The 16,093-nt window shown below is 47.3% G+C and overlaps 1 protein-coding gene across 2 annotated transcripts in view; it reads right to left on the bottom strand.

Annotated features, from left to right (window-relative positions):
• The window catches only part of RCSD1 (RCSD domain containing 1), a 214,117-nt gene that overhangs the window by 1,178 nt on the left and 196,846 nt on the right, over positions 1 to 16,093 (bottom strand). The gene's annotated exons all lie outside the window — the stretch shown is intronic.

Below are 16,093 nucleotides of genomic sequence, written 5' to 3'. Positions count from 1 at the left end.
CACCAGAGCGGTACTTACCTATTTTGGTGTGAGTTGGTCACCTATGTTGCCACGATAAGTTGTGGGTGAGGTGTCTTTTCCAGAATCTCTGAACACCTGCTGGTAAGCAACACTTCCTGCTTATAATAAACCTCTGTCAGCCTTGGCATCAGCTGTGTGACTATTCTGTGACCAAGAACACTTCTCTATACAGAACAGAACACATGCAAAGCATGGGAAAGAACCCAAACGCCGAATTCGGCGTTTGCGAACTCATTTGAGCAAAATGGTATATATGTAGCAAATTTCAGTGCAAAATAAGGAATCGCAAATTTGCGATTCCTTATTTTGCGATTGCATTTAAGGAATCGCAAAATTTGCGATTCCTTAAATGCAATGTATGATGCAAAAAAAAGTTGCTAATTGTCCCTAAGTAATCGCAAGTGTGTAGTAATTTGCAAATTTCTTTTGAAAATGCTCATTTTTGCATTTTTCAAAGTGCCATGTGATGCACATACATGCCCTTAGGGCATGTATGTGCCCCACATGTGCACCCATGCTTATTTCAGGGGTGCAACAGGGTGTCCTTTGGACACTCCTGCACCCTTGAAATTATTCTCAATTTGCGATTAGCAAATTGCGAATCGCAAATTGAGAATAATTTCCCATTCATTCCTATGGGCCTCCTGGCCATAGAAATGAATGGGAAATTATTCCTTAATTGCGATTAGCAATTTGCTAATCACAATTAAGGAATTTTAAGAAATCGCTAAATAATAGCGAATTTCTTCATACATACCATTTTGCAATTCTCAAATAGCGATTCCTTAAAAATCGCTATTTGAGAATCGCAAAAGTGTATCTTGATACATCTGGCTCATAGCCTTCAAGTCTTTCCTAAAGACTAGATGGAGAGTGATAGCACACACATGCAGCTCTCAGAGATCCCTCACATAATTAGTTGTGCTCGACTCTTGGTGGCTTCACGAGCAGCATGTTGCCTAACTAGTGGGAACTAATTGGAGCACATAGTGAGAAACATTACTTCACACCTAAGAGGCTGGTTCATGAAATGGATTGTGAATCAAACAATAAAACAAATACATCAGACACCACCTACCAATTTCTTTGTGTGAAGGACTCTTACTCAGGTGATAAATCAAATGCCCAGTAGTGTTTTGTCTGCACTCAAATTTTGTCAGGGCAGAAGAGGGCAAATGTATACTGAGAATGTTACGTTAACATATACTTGGCAATATAGAGGTGGCCACAACCTGGGCACGCGGTTCTGTTGGGAGAAAAATTGAAGCTTGCCTAAAGACAAACAGCAATTGCAAACAGGCTCTGCAGACAGTGTTAACTTGCAGTTTCAAGGTAAGGCAGGGATCTACAGAATTCTTCAGAATGCGGACGCTAGACTGCTCACCGGGACTGCTAAATTTGCCTTGGTCTCCGGGGATATTAGAAGACTACACTGGCTACCCATCAAGAAATGGGTGCAGTTCAAATCACTTTGTACTGTCTACAAGGCCATTGAGGGTTTAGGTCCTGACCACCTGTCGCGTCAGTTCCAGTGCTATGTCCCTAAAAGACCCCTTCGTTCCAAGGGAGCAAAGTTAGTAACAGTCCCTTCTTCAAAAAAAGCCAGCTGGGGAGGTAGGAGTTTTTGGGATGGTGCAGCCAAGGCATGGAATGCCCTCTCATTCCATCTTGGAAATAGTACGGATTTTCTGGCATTCAGGAAAGCTTTAAAAACCTGGCTTTTTGGTGTATAGTTTCCGGATTCTTAAGTACGCTTCAGTGGGAGGTTTGTAGATAGCACCAGGACACCTTTGGGTAACAGATTGCGCTTTAAAAAAACAACTAACATAACATCTAGTATCACACTCACGAGATTATCTTGCAGAAGTGTAGAGGGAGTGTCTCCCATTCTGCTTGGCCAGAGAATGTCTTTCCCAGAATTAGAATCTTGTTGACATACAGCTCTGAAATCTAAGGCCCCATTCACTACTGTGTGGTCATTAGTGTGTAAACCTAAATCTTGCTGTATCATATTCATATACTTCTATAGGATGTATGACGTTACAACGCATACTTTTACAACGCCTACCTTTACAACGCGGTTTTTACATCGCATACCATTACAACGCATAGTGCTTTTAGGCGCTGGATAGTGATTTATTTAATTTACTATTCCAACTCCAGTCCCCGTGGATAGCAGGGAAGATGTTGGATAGTATATTAAATACATTCCCTATCCTAGAGCGCCCCCCAGCGCTATGCGTTGTAATGGTTTGCGTTGTTGCGTCGTAATGGTAGTGCGTTGTAAAAGTTTCGTTGTAAAGGATGTTTCCCACTTCTATATAATATAATGTTAGTAATCGCGTACATAACCCAGAATGTATCAACAAGTTTAACCAAATATGGATGTCATTTTATAGTTGTTTGAAGCTTCCTGTGGCACTGAGTATGCTTGCTAATTTACATGCTTCTAGTCGGCCAAAAGCAACAGGGCTTAGGGGTGTACCTTTGCATATTTCCTAGCAGTGTAATCCCGATTTCAAACCTGGCATTTGGCAGCAGAATACTGAACCTAGCATTGCATATATGAATGATTTCTCCTCCACAAGAACATCCAGCGTTTCTTTGTGGAGATGGTCCGGCCATCTGCACAGTAGATATGTTTTCAGTGAGAGTAACAAGTTTCTGACAAATGATTGAACTCCATTGACTTGTATTGAGAAAAAGCATATATATACTGGTCTAATTTTCTACAAATTTTAGCTCAATGCTCTAACTGACCATTTTCTAGTGAAAGTCCTGGCCAGTTTGAATGACAATTGTCTTTGATCTAATGCTGTGCTACTTGCTATTTTGCAAAAAACTCTAGACGAACTTTAGGCTTCCAGACATATTGTTTTTAATTTTTTAGCATTGATTGGTCAGGGAAGCTGGCAACTGATTATTGAAGTGGATGATGATGGGGCGTCAGCCGCTTAGGAAAGTATGTTGTATCCAAAACACCTAATGATGGAAGACAAGAGGGCCTACAATGACTGTACCATCAATGCATATTTCTTTAAGGTGCTCCAGTAGAATAAAGTGGATCTCTGTGTCAAATTCAGTGGAGAGATTCGAAAAGATTGCTCCAGCCATATTGTGAACGTCCTTCATTGCTCTGGTGTTTTCAGTGGCCAAAATCCGAGTGGCTTCTGATCTTATTCTGTGGAGGCCTTTTAACTTCGCCGGTCTATTCCAGAAAACAATAAAGCTTCTTTGCATTGATTTTCTCCACTAACTAACCCGGGGTAGAAAGAAATGTAATGTTGCACTCACATTTGAGATTTTGAAGAAATGTTTGTTTCTCCAACATACGGTTGCTGCACTGTGGTACTTTTGAGTAAGCAAACATAACAAGATGATGGACGGATTGCTGAAACTTTTCAACCACTCACACCCAGTCACAGATCTGGGTTTAATCCATCGTTCTTTTTCTCATTATGCCACCCCAATTTGGACCCAGCCATATGCAAATCAGTGTTGATCCTGTTCCTCATGTGAACAGTCTTCTTTTTGTGTTGAACTTTTGAGTAGTACATACAGCAAATGGAAATGGAGACCGTAGACCAGAGTCAACCACTGCATCATGGGACACAAACGGCAAAGAACATCCTGTGAATTTGTGTGTCTTTTATCATAAGAGCATCCATAGACGCTACTTGGGTGACATAAGATCGGCCGTGCTGTGCCGACATGCAAAAGAGAATGTGGGGCGGATTTTCTCAGCAAGAGTTGTTGGAGGTCCACTGAAGACCCTATGCATAGCACCATGGACCTATGCACCAAGAATATATGGATGTCTCTGTGGGTTTGGACCAGACTCTGGGCCGGATTTAGAATTTTGGCAGACGGGGTACTCTGTCACAACGGTGATGGACATTCTGTCCATTGAAAATATAAATCCCATAGGATATTATGGGATTTACATTTCGGTATGAACCAAAATTCCCTTTTCTAAACATACACAATAATTTAATCACAAATGAATAGTATCATCAATTAGAAAGGTTTACATTGTTTTTTTAAACTGGGGTAAATGATTCTAGTGAATTGATCCTTTCACTAGGAAACCCTTAATAATATATGTCGTCTACAAAATCTTTAATAATATATGTATAATACCAATATAGTGTTGACCGAACTATACAGCAAAAAAGCTGTATAGATGACAATATTTTTTACGATAGGCAGCTTTACCCATTCACCACCCCATTCATTAAATTAGGCTGGAGGAGCCAACAGTCAAATTTGATTACCTTAACATAGGGACTCACTGTGAGGGGCGCATGCTGCAAGACGTTTTTCCATTAAACGTACGGGGCAAGATGATGCATGTAACCCGGTCCATGATTGAGAGGGACAACTAGTGGTTTGTCAACTTATACCAAAAGGCATCAGAAATCTCCTTTTAATCAGACTGCAGGAGGAAAATTGCCATTTTCCTTGATATGTAAACATCCTTGTACCCTTCTTATGTGTGTCATAAGAGAAACTTGTGAATTTCTTTGAACAAGGATGTAGCAGTCTCCTTTGCTTTATCCATAACTCAAGAGACCAGGAGGAATCCTGGCCAAACTTCTGCCTTTAGAAGACCTTTGAATAATAAGTTTGCATAATCCATCTTTAAATTTATCAATCTCGCGTCAGTACCTGAACTGGTTCCTGGGATGAAAGGTATGGGATGGAGCTCAGCTGGCCAGAAGGAACACTACAGCACAACTTAATCCTGAAATTGTCACTGAATATAACTCTCAAATTATTGATTTTCTTGCAGAAGAATCATTTTATAACCAAAAAACAGAGAATGGACTGTCTCATGGACATACATTTAAGGTAAAGGTATGACCCAGGCAAGGTAACCTCAGTCACTGTAGCATTAAGTTTCTGCCTATTAGATCCTTTGCCTTTCTCCTATATCACACAGCCTTCTGGTGCTTTGGAGGAACAATAATACAGAAAGAAGTCTGAGGGTCAACCATCAACAAAGTCGTATTAAAGACCCCTCTCAATTAACAGGGACATTAGTGGTCTGAGACATATGATGAACAGAGGAGGCAGCTGGGATCCATAGGCATTTCTGAAGTCCACTTAGCACTATGTATCAAATAGTACCGCAGCGCAGCAAGTCACTTTGCTGCACTCGGGGGCGTGGCTAAGGCGCGTTGCGGAATGGCTGCCATTTGAGGGAGCTCCGCGCGCCGGAATACTACCGGAGCTAATACCATCCTTTTCACCCCCCTTGCAGGCGCTGAATTTCCCCCGCTCCATCAGGATTCAAGCAAGCCGGGCCGAAGAGGCTGAAATGCCAGAAACCGGTCCCCGGTAGCTTGTCTCCTTTCTGGTGAAGAATTGGCTTGGTAGTTTGGTCTGCCCTGTTCCCATGATGCACTGGGCCAGGGACAGACTAATTTGCATATAGCCAGGTTCTGAGCTGGGATGGGGCAGTGAGATAAATAACGGTGATGGATCAAGCCCTGATCTTTGGACTGGGTAAGAGTGGTCTGCTTAATTCAGACACTCTGTTCATCACCACCCCCTTTTCTGTATCGTTTTTGGCCACTATAGGTGTGGCAGGGTGTACTCAGACATGAGTCCCTTTCTCACTGCTCCATCAGGATTCAAGCAAGCCGGGCCGAAGAGGCTGAAATGCCAGAAACCGGTCCCCGGTAGCTTGTCTCCTTTCTGGTGAAGAATTGGCTTGGTAGTTTGGTCTGCCCTGTTCCCATGATGCACTGGGCCAGGGACAGACTAATTTGCATATAGCCAGGTTCTGAGCTGGGATGGGGCAGTGAGATAAATAACGGTGATGGATCAAGCCCTGATCTTTGGACTGGGTAAGAGTGGTCTGCTTAATTCAGACACTCTGTTCATCACCACCCCCTTTTCTGTATCGTTTTTGGCCACTATAGGTGTGGCAGGGTATACTCAGACATGAGTCCCTTTCTCACTGCTCCATCAGGATTCAAGCAAGCCGGGCCGAAGAGGCTGAAATGCCAGAAACTGGTCCCCGGTAGCTTGTCTCCTTTCTGGTGAAGAATTGGCTTGGTAGTTTGGTCTGCCCTGTTCCCATGATGCACTGGGCCAGGGACAGACTAATTTGCATATAGCCAGGTTCTGAGCTGGGATGGGGCAGTGAGATAAATAACGGTGATGGATCAAGCCCTGATCTTTGGACTGGGTAAGAGTGGTCTGCTTAATTCAGACACTCTGTTCATCACCACCCCCTTTTCTGTATCGAATTTCCCCCGAGGCACTGGGGATGATCGACAGGGCAGGCTGTTGAAATTTGGTGCCTGGTGCCCCCGTGTGCTGCCCTGAGGACCTCCGAGAAAGTGCAGGCGGGTGAGGACAGAAAATGGCGGCGCCCCTGTGATCGGACTGTGGGAGCGGAGTAACGGCGGACGCAGACTGGTCCAGCTCGGCGCCTACGGGGCTGCGGAGACCTTTGGCGGCCTCTGGACGTTGGCAGGCGCCTTCCGGTCTACGGCGCGAGGTCATTCGCTAAGTGGTGGCAGATTCCACGGACACTATTGGGCGCGGTGCCTGCGGAGGCGCGCCAGACACCGGAGTGAACTAGCCGTTGCGGGAGGGGGCGGACAACTGTGGTGCTGCTCTGCGGAGGACCCGCGACACAGACTGTCAAGCCCGGGACGAGCGGAGTTGCGACGGTGGACCGGCTCGGACGACCTGACCCTGAGTGGGCCTGCTGGCCGGAGGTAAGCGGCGAGCTAGTCGGGGCGGTGCCTGGTGGGCCTTGCCTGCGTGGGTTAGGCGGGGCGCTTGGCGCGGGCGAGGGCTGGTGCCTTGACTGTCCGTGTGGTGCGGCTGCGGCGGGTGGCAGCTCTGGCTGGGCTCCGCGCCCTGACTGGCGGGCCCTGGCGCTTTCTCCCGTCTCTGGGGTTGCTCCTGGGGGCTGACTGTGCCCCACTGCTGTCCTCCCATACGACGAGTGGGGGAGGTGGGTCCCGGCGGGTGTCCCTCACGTGGGAGTGGTGCTGGGGGTGCGGTTCTGGGTCCGGGGCACAAGCTGTGATCCCTCTGGAGGTCCTGGTGGCGTGGTCCTGCTCATGGCACGTGTGTGGGCCCTGCTGGGTTACAACAGACTCTAGCGCTACCGTATGGATAGACGGCGGAGAGAGCTTCCAGGCACAGATTGACTGAGAGTGGGGCGCGCCCCTGCCAGAGAGAGCGAGGGCGGCTGCTGGGACGATAGGGTGCTGAGCCACCTGGTGCGCCAGCTGCTGGAGCGGGCCTCAGGAGGGTCGAACTACTTGGAGGTGCCCATTGTGTCTGGAACCGCGGTGGTGCACTATTGGAGGACGAGGCCTGCTCGCGATCCACAATGGGCAAGTCCGAGCCGAGACAAGCGAAACTTCAATTCGAGAACAAGAGACTGACGAGGGCTGTGGATGGTTCAGGTGACTCGGAGGACACCACGAGTGCCACGGGCCAAGCTGAGGGGGCGGAAGACGACATGAGAATCATCCTTCTAGAATCTAGAACTACGGGCGGGAATGAAAACAATAGACACCAAGATAGATGCCCTGGCAGTGGGTCTTGACATCGTGCAAAAGAAAGTTGAGAAACATGAACACCGGCTCGACGTACTGGAAAACAGAGTGTCGGATGGACATGATGCGCAGGCTGAGATGCAAACACAGTTCCTTCAGATGGAGAAGGTGCTGGCGGTGATCAGTGGCAAGAACGAGGACTTGGAGGCGCGTTCGCGCAGGAACAACGTTCGCATCCTCGGCCTTTCAGAGTCCACACCCATAAACAGAATGGAGTCCTTTGTAGATGGACTGCTCCGCGAACTGTTCGGGTCGGCCCTGTCGTCAGTGATGATAGTTGAGAGGGCCCATCGATCGCTGGGACCGCGGCCCAAGCCGGGCGCGCCTCCACGACCTATTATTGCACAGATCCTAAACTACGCCGACAGAGACGTCTTCCTCAGGGAGGCTCGTGCTAAGGAACCGGTGATTTACAAGGGAGACAAACTATCATTTTTCCCTGACTATCAATGTTGGAGTCGGGACTAGAGGATGAGGACTGAGAGGGCGAGGGATGCTTTGGTGACCTCCAGTTCGGGCTGGGTACTCTCAGCGGCTGCACGGAGAACACGGGGAGCATAGTTGTGAAAGGGCTGTTGGGGGACCGTAGATCTGTTACTGTTCCTGGACAGGATGCCTCTGTCACTCGGGGATGTTCATTGTCATTGTTAGCATTACTTGTGTAGGAGATAAGCAGGAGGGTCCAATAGTGATTCCGGCAACCGCACTTTGGTGCATGCATACGTGCCGTGCTTCTCCCCCAATTCGGTGATCCCCATATGGCATCTGGGGCTACTGGGTGCACGGCGACTATGTTGGGGGGGGTCAATGGTTCCGACCTGATTGGGAGGTTGGAGTGGGTGGCGGGTGGGATGGGATGGAGAGCGAAGGGGCATTGTTGTATGATTTGTGTTTAGTTTTGTTTGTTTGTAGGCACTTCACAGGTATCGGATGTTTGCATGTGATGGATTCTATGTTGGGCACTGCTTTGCGCTGGGTCCTTGAAGCATTGACCAGTTGGCGATCTATTACGTTCTTTACCCTACTACATGGCAGGTAGCTGTAGGTTATTAACCTGTAATGTGCGAGGTCTCAACGCGCCTAAAAAAGTACAGCAGGTGGTGGCATACCTGAATAGGCACCAGACGCATGTTGCTCTACTGCAGGAAACGCACTTGACCAAACACACTGAGAGGGAGGTGGCACGTAGATGGGCGGGGTTCCGACTTGCTGCGTCATACTCCTCTTATGCATGAGGTGTGCTGATATTGGTCAAGAAGGGGACAGACTTTACACCGTTACACACATATACTGATGATGAAGGGAGATGTGCTATGGTGTGTGGTAAACTACATGGTGCGCTGATATCTGTTGTCAAAATGTATGGACCGATCTTAGATGATCCGGCGTGTGTGGACCGTATATGTGGTAAGCTGCGTGAGTGGCCGACTTCTGCTGTAATATGGGGAGGAGATCTCAATACCTATCTAAATGTGACATTAGACAAATCTAGCCCAATCTCGCATAGGACTCCTAAGGTAGCCAGGAGCATAGTCAGGGCCATGGCTGAATTCGGTCTCCATGATGCTTGGAGAGAACGGCACCCACAGGCAAGAGAGGGCACGCATGCCACGCCTCTACATGGCAGCTGGTCGCATCTGGACTACTGGCTGGCTGGGGGGGAGGTGATGGACTGGGTGGCTGCGGTGATACCCATGGCTCGGACGCTATCGGATCACAGTCCGGTTGTCCTGGAGGTGGACAGTGCCTTGGCGGTCAGACGTCCCTTCACTTGGAGGTTGCGATCCGAGGCAATCCTCGACCCACTCTTTGAGTCGACGGTGAGAGAGGCCATAGCACAGTATTTCGCATTAAACAAAGGCTCTGTGAAAGAATCCTCTACCCTGTGGGAGGCCTTCAAAGTTACAATTAGGGGAGTTTGCATGGGGACGGCGGCGGGCATACTAAAAGATATCCGCACGCAGCTTCAGCATGTGGAGAGCCAATTACGTATGCTGGAGAGTGAGAATTCGGTCACACCAAAGGAGGCGACATTAGCTAGCATACAGGGGCTGGTCAGAGAGTATGAAGACCTAGCCGACACAGAGATAAAATACTTATCTAGAAGACACACGGCGAGGCGTTATGGCGAGGCAGGTAGACCGGGTCGCACGCTTGCACTCAAGATTAAGGAGAGAATGGACCAGCCCAGAGTAGATAGGATAGTCGATGACATGGGGGGCGAACATTATAGACCTGAGGATATTGTGGAACAGTTCCGTAGTTTCTATGCAGAACTTTACACGTCGCGTTGCTCGGCTACGGCACAGGATTTTGAGACGTACCTAGACGACATTGCCTGCGCCTGGCTCTCTGACGTGCAGAGAAAATATTTATGCTTACCCATAGACGAACAAGATATCAAGACGGCGATAGCTGCGCTGTCCAGCGGCAAGGCTCCTGGTCCCGACGGACTTGCAGCTGAATTCTATAAGAAGTATGCCGATTTGCTAGCTCCGTACCTCCTGGAAATGTACGCTGAGGCATATGAGAGCGGGGTACTTCCCTCCTCTTTAAGAGAGGCACTAGTAATCACGCTCCTTAAAAAAGATAAGACTCCAGAGCGGTGTGACTCCTATCGATCGCTATCACTTATTAACATCGATGCCTAGATCTTGGCTAAGATCCTGGCGGATAAGTTGCAGCCTCTACTGCAGGGTCTGGTGCTGCCTGACCAGGCGGGCTTCGTCCCGGACAGGTCCACCTCACATAACCTGCGCACTATTTTTTCAATGTGCTAGATCCCAGTCTGGAGGCGGTGGAGGTACTGCTGGATGCAGCCAAGGCATTTGATTCAGTGGAATGGCCCTATTTGTATCGAGTGTTGCGGCACATGGGCTTCCCCCCGCTTTTCGTGCAGTGGATCAAAGTGCTATACACAGCGCCGACTGCGAGGGTACGTGTGGGTGGGCTAATGTCCGAGCCATTTCAGATCGAGAGAGGCACCAGGCAAGGCTGTCCACTGTCGCCATTGCTGTTCGCGATAGTCCTGGAGCCGCTGGCTTGTGCGGTCCGACAAAGACACAGGGAAGCTGCACTTAATTTTAATCACAGGCCAGTGGCGATATCCTTATATGACGATGATATGGTTCTCTATGTGCGGGAGCCAGACAAATTTTTAACGCAAATACTCCGAGAATATGTCCGGTTCGGGTATATATCGGGACTACACATCAACTGGGATGAATCATACGTCATCCCACTAACAGAATGCACGCCTAAGCCCAGCCTTGAGTTTCCGCTACTGTGGACAACTGATCCCATCAAATATCTGGGAGTCTGGTTCCACCGGGACCCTGTAGTTGTAGTCCGCGAGAACTACGGCAAGGCGTGCTCGAAACTGGAAGATTGGGTGGATGTCTGTATCGGGCTGCCTCTCTCGCTGGCAGACCGCATTGCGCTGGTCAAGATGGTAGTGTTGCCACGATTCCTTTATTTATTTGTGAAGATTCCTGTAGTCCTTACCAAGTCCTTTTTTAAGTCCCTCCGAAGCCAGTTAATTCGACTGGTATGGGGAGGCAAGAGTGCAGTGGTCGGTTCTCACGAAGTGTTATGAAAGAGGGGGCTTTGATGCTCCAGACTTTTATGTCTATTATTTAAGTGCCCAAGCCCAGTATGCTTACTACTGGTACAGGCCGCACGCCTTCACACCCCATGTCGCAGTTGAAGAAGGCGATGCTGCTCCGATACCGCTTCATAGTATTATCACACATAGTACTCGAGGTACCCCGAAATCAGAAATTAACGCGGTGGATGCCACGATAGCGGCCTGGGGCAGTATCGGGCGCCTGGCGGGGAAGCTACCGCTTTATGCGTCGCTGATGCATCTGGAGCATCACCCTGCGCTGTCGGTTACACACGAGGCCCCCTCCATGAGATTGCTGCTGGAGGCTGGGTTCGAGCGTATGCACGATATTTACCCGCAGGGAGTCCTTATAGACTCGGAGGTGCTGCAATATATTAGCAATCAGTCTCTTCTTTTCAGATTTGCATTACATCGCCTGAGGCACGCGATCCGGACACATTACCCTACAGGCCCGCTGGAGCCCCCTGAATTAACCTCTCTACAGTTTCTGATATCTACACCGACTAATAAGATATTGGTCTCCAAATTATATAAGATGGTTAAGGGTGAGGCTGTCGTGGCACCTGATAAAAGTTGGGAACGATGGAATGATTGTTTGCCGAATCCCATTACAGAAGAGAATTGGGTACATGTCTGTGCCTTAATAGGGACTCCTTCTATGAATGGTAATCTTCGGATTATTCATTTAAAATTTTTACATCAGGTTTATCATACCCCAGTGAGACTGTTTAGATACGGGTTAAGGGAGAGTGCCTGCCGTGTCAGATGTGGTCAGGATGACGCAGATTTTATGCATCTGGCGTGGAGCTGTCGGATGGTGGGTGAGTTCTTGGGCGCTGTGGTAGGTGGCATCCGGAAGATGGTAGCGGTGGATGTGCAATGCACGCCGCTGGTGTGCCTGCTTTGCTGTGTTCCTCATATTCGTGGAGTGACTGGTACCTTTGTGAGGCTTGCATTGCTACTTGCTGTGCGGAGAGTGGCGGTCACATGGGGTGGCAGATCTAGGCCCACGCTCAAGGCTTGGTTGTCGGATTTAGTCTACTGCAGGGACAACATTGCCACATATGTGGAGGAGCTGCTGGTCCGGTCACGCCCGAGAGACATCTGGGAACCGTTGAGATTGTACTCAATTAGTGAATTGATGGGAGGCGACAACCATGAGATAGTTGGGGGGGGGAAGCTAGAGTACTGCCATAATGCCAAGCGGTGGGGCGGATTTTGTCCTGGCTATTTGGTCGGGAAAGGACATCAGTGCCAGCAAGATGAATGCAGACCTCTCTGTGGATTGCCTTTATTTTCTTTTTTTCTCTTTTGAATTAATAAGGTATCATACTGTTTATTGCCAGGTGGCCGCTGATCCCACGGGCGCTACAGGGCTATGTAACGTTATAGACTTTGTATGTTGACTGTTGGCTGCGATAGGGGGATTGGTAGGGACGGGAATCTGTCTGCATAGGGATGTCTTTAGTGTTTCTTTTGTTTGTATAATTGTGTATTGTTTATGATAAATGGATGGAATGTCATTTATGTTGGTTATTTCAATAAAAAAAAAAGTCACTTTTTCTGCACTCGTTACAGAGAAAGGGAAGGAATGCGATATTTTCATCACAATACAGTGCATTCCTACCTTTCCCCAGAGCTGGTGCACATTGTGCTGCCTAATGCCAACGCAGACACACTTGCACCATGGTGCAAGGGTGCCTATGTTGTAGGGAGGATTGTTTTAGTCCAGGAAGGGGCACCTTCCTGCACAAAAACAATCCCCAGAGGCATTTTCCTCTTTCTATGTGTACTGCAGCAAACACAGAACAAGCATTGGCATATGAAATAGGTTTCGCCTTTGGGTCCTTATGTGTTTAACCAGAACTTTTGGCTTTGTTGTAGAGCATTGTGGCTGCTGTGCATCATGTTGAAAAGTTATAATTAAAAGTGTTGAGCATTTTTATTACCTTTATACAAACCAAGAAACCATTATATACAACTGAACAACCTGGTTAATAAAAGATTTTAACATAAAAAAATGTCTTCTACTTTTTTTGTACTTGCCCTGCTGGCAACTTCTTCCTCCCAGTTCTCATCCTTGTTTGTTATAATTTTTTTTGTTATGGGGAGCATGACATAAATAATGGGGGAGTAGAGTTTGGAAAACAGTAATTTAATTATAACACGAGCAGCGGACGGACAGTAGGGGAGAATCAACAGATGCCAGATTCCGATGGCAGAATGGCAAGGCGGGGGGCACTCACACTCATTTATGGGGACCAGCACTCATTTTTATAACCAGACTTTGACCCAGAGCAAGACAGAGAAAAGAGGAAAAGAGAATATGGGGAAAAGAAAGAGTGGCAAAGAGAGAAAGCAGAGATTAAAGAGAACCTGGAAGAATTAGTTAAGGAAGCGAAGTGTAGGGTGGTGGAAGAGGCATGAGGTGGAACCAAAACTACACAGCCTAATAATTCTGCAAACCAACATTCGGCAGTGCAGGTTGTGGGTACTTTTAAGAAAACTTTTGGGCCCCTGCAACTTTTACAAATTCACACATCGCTCAACTCGCTGCACACACTACAGCCATCCTCTTAGAATTTAACCTTAAATGGGATTTTGTATTTATTTTGAATATTTGCATTTTTTTTAAACGTTGTGTTTCTCTTGTCAGACTGAGAATGTCCCACATTCTGACTCAAATGCCCTTTCCTTACATGTGCTAGTGACAAGAGCCTGGCTAGAGAGGCTTCTTCCAAACAGTAAAACACGCATGAAACTGATGTGTGAAACCAGAGACCAAGTACTGAGGAGGTATAACCTGTTTAGCAAAGGCCGGCAGGCATCCATCACAAGCCAGACAACCTCTGACAGGACGAAAACCAAAGAAAGGATCTTTTGATGCCTACAAGTGATTGTTTTCCTTTCTTTCCTCATGCAAGATACAGGGCTTGAAATCCATCCATATATGCTTTGTTTGAAGGAAGTTGGCAGAACTCTGTGGACACTTTTAAGCAGCAGATCCATTGTCACACACCCGTCGTGAGCGACATTTAGTTTGCTTCACAGACTACTACATAGGCGCGTTGAGCATGTAAAGAAACAATGAGAAACACCATAGCATACTTTTTTTAGTTTACTAATTTTACAGGTGCTGACCTTGCGTTGCCTCCACAAATGAATAGTGCATTACAGACTGTTAAAGGTTGTGTTACAAAGCACTAAACACGGCACAACTGACCTGCACTGTGAACTCAGGGCGAGGCTACTGTGCATTTCTGTCATTGGAGCTTAGCTGCAGGCACTGTAGGCCACATGAAAGTAAGCTTCTCACATTAACCCGTTGCGTGCGTTCTTTGGCCAACGGCCATCGCGAGCACTACCTCCGTAGTGCTGCGCACATCCGTTGGCCACCGTGGCCCCGCCCACTCCGCTAAACGGCCACACCGCGGTGGAATTGCCGTCGCGGTTAACAAGTTAACCATAAACAAAGGGCTTACAGCATCCCTGTTGTCTTTTTCAATGCAGGAAAACAAATGCTCTCTGGGGCCTCAGTGATCTTGCCGGCCAGACTGCAGTAGGAAGAAGAATTTTGGCACGCGCTACATTAGTGTGGCTATACTGCATCAGTCAGACAAGGCTTATTGTTAAAGCTATGGTTTCATGGAAACCTCTGTAGATTTTCCGTTTGAGGCCTTAATGGCCTCAAAGGAAGAGCACTGTACTGGATTTTTACGCTTCATTTCGAACAACTTTGATATGAAGAAATCCCTCTTTTTGCACTCCATGTATACCACAATAGCATGCCACTATGTAGTGTGCTGTTCTTTATAATCTGTTTTCACTGGTATTTTTTTTTATTGTTCTTGCTTTCCTCTATCAAGTCTGACTCCCTGGAGCCCTGGTCCGCGCTTTAGACGAATCATGTAAATAAATAATTAAACTAGAAACTATTTACTGGAGAAAATCCACGTATACTGTTTTTTTGGGTCCTCACTCGATCACAGTATCCTTTTATTTCAAGATCTTGTCTGTGTTAGATTCTGATTCTGCAAGTTGTGCAGGTGCCAATGTAAGCTACCAAATGGAGCTGACAGCTGCTGCTAGTTCTACACCAGATTCATTGCATGCTGGCCCTTATCAAGGAGGCCCACGCAGCCATACTGTACATGTGCATTCTCTCCCAGGACCATACATCACTCTATGCCCTGAAGAAGTTCATTGTCTATGAACGAAACGCGTTGGAAGCAATTTTCTGTATTTGGATTCTTATGAAAATAAAGGATTCATTAAGACAACCTAATCAAGACTATATGACTTATTGACAAACTATCTTCATTAACGGGTGGTGCACCCCTCCAAATTCTGGGTTCATGCATTATCTGCATCGCAGCTGGCACCCAACAACGGCAGATGCTGGAGTAGCTTGTGCACACCCAGCCAGATTTATTGTTGAATCAAACACAAAGGGAACACAGCAGGGGAGTGCGGTAGTAGCGTTCGCCGTTGACCGTACCTGTACTCTGCACCAATGTAAGCTTTGCTTCTACGGCGAGAGGTTCTGCACCCGTTTTTGCCGATTTACACGAAAGAAGCAGACTGCGGGCGGTCTAGCTGCATATGGGGACCACGATTAGTTATAAAAATTCTAAACTGACGACCCTTTTTTGAAATTGGCAATCTTTTGTTTGGAGCGCATGTTTTCACGCACAAACAGGATAAACGTCCAGAGATAACCGGGGAATACACCTATTTACTACCTCGTATTTCTACAATCTCGAATATACGGGATCTACAAACCTGACATAGATAACCATTACATGGTATCGTGGGCAAAGCGTGAAGGCCTGAGGTCCCTGTATGACCCGTTAAGAGA

Source organism: Lissotriton helveticus, chromosome 8 (assembly GCF_964261635.1).
Source record: "Lissotriton helveticus chromosome 8, aLisHel1.1, whole genome shotgun sequence".
In the NCBI taxonomy this organism is placed as follows: domain Eukaryota; kingdom Metazoa; phylum Chordata; class Amphibia; order Caudata; family Salamandridae; genus Lissotriton; species Lissotriton helveticus.
Note: the sequence above shows the minus strand (reverse complement) of the source record. Positions and strands in the feature narration are given on the sequence as shown.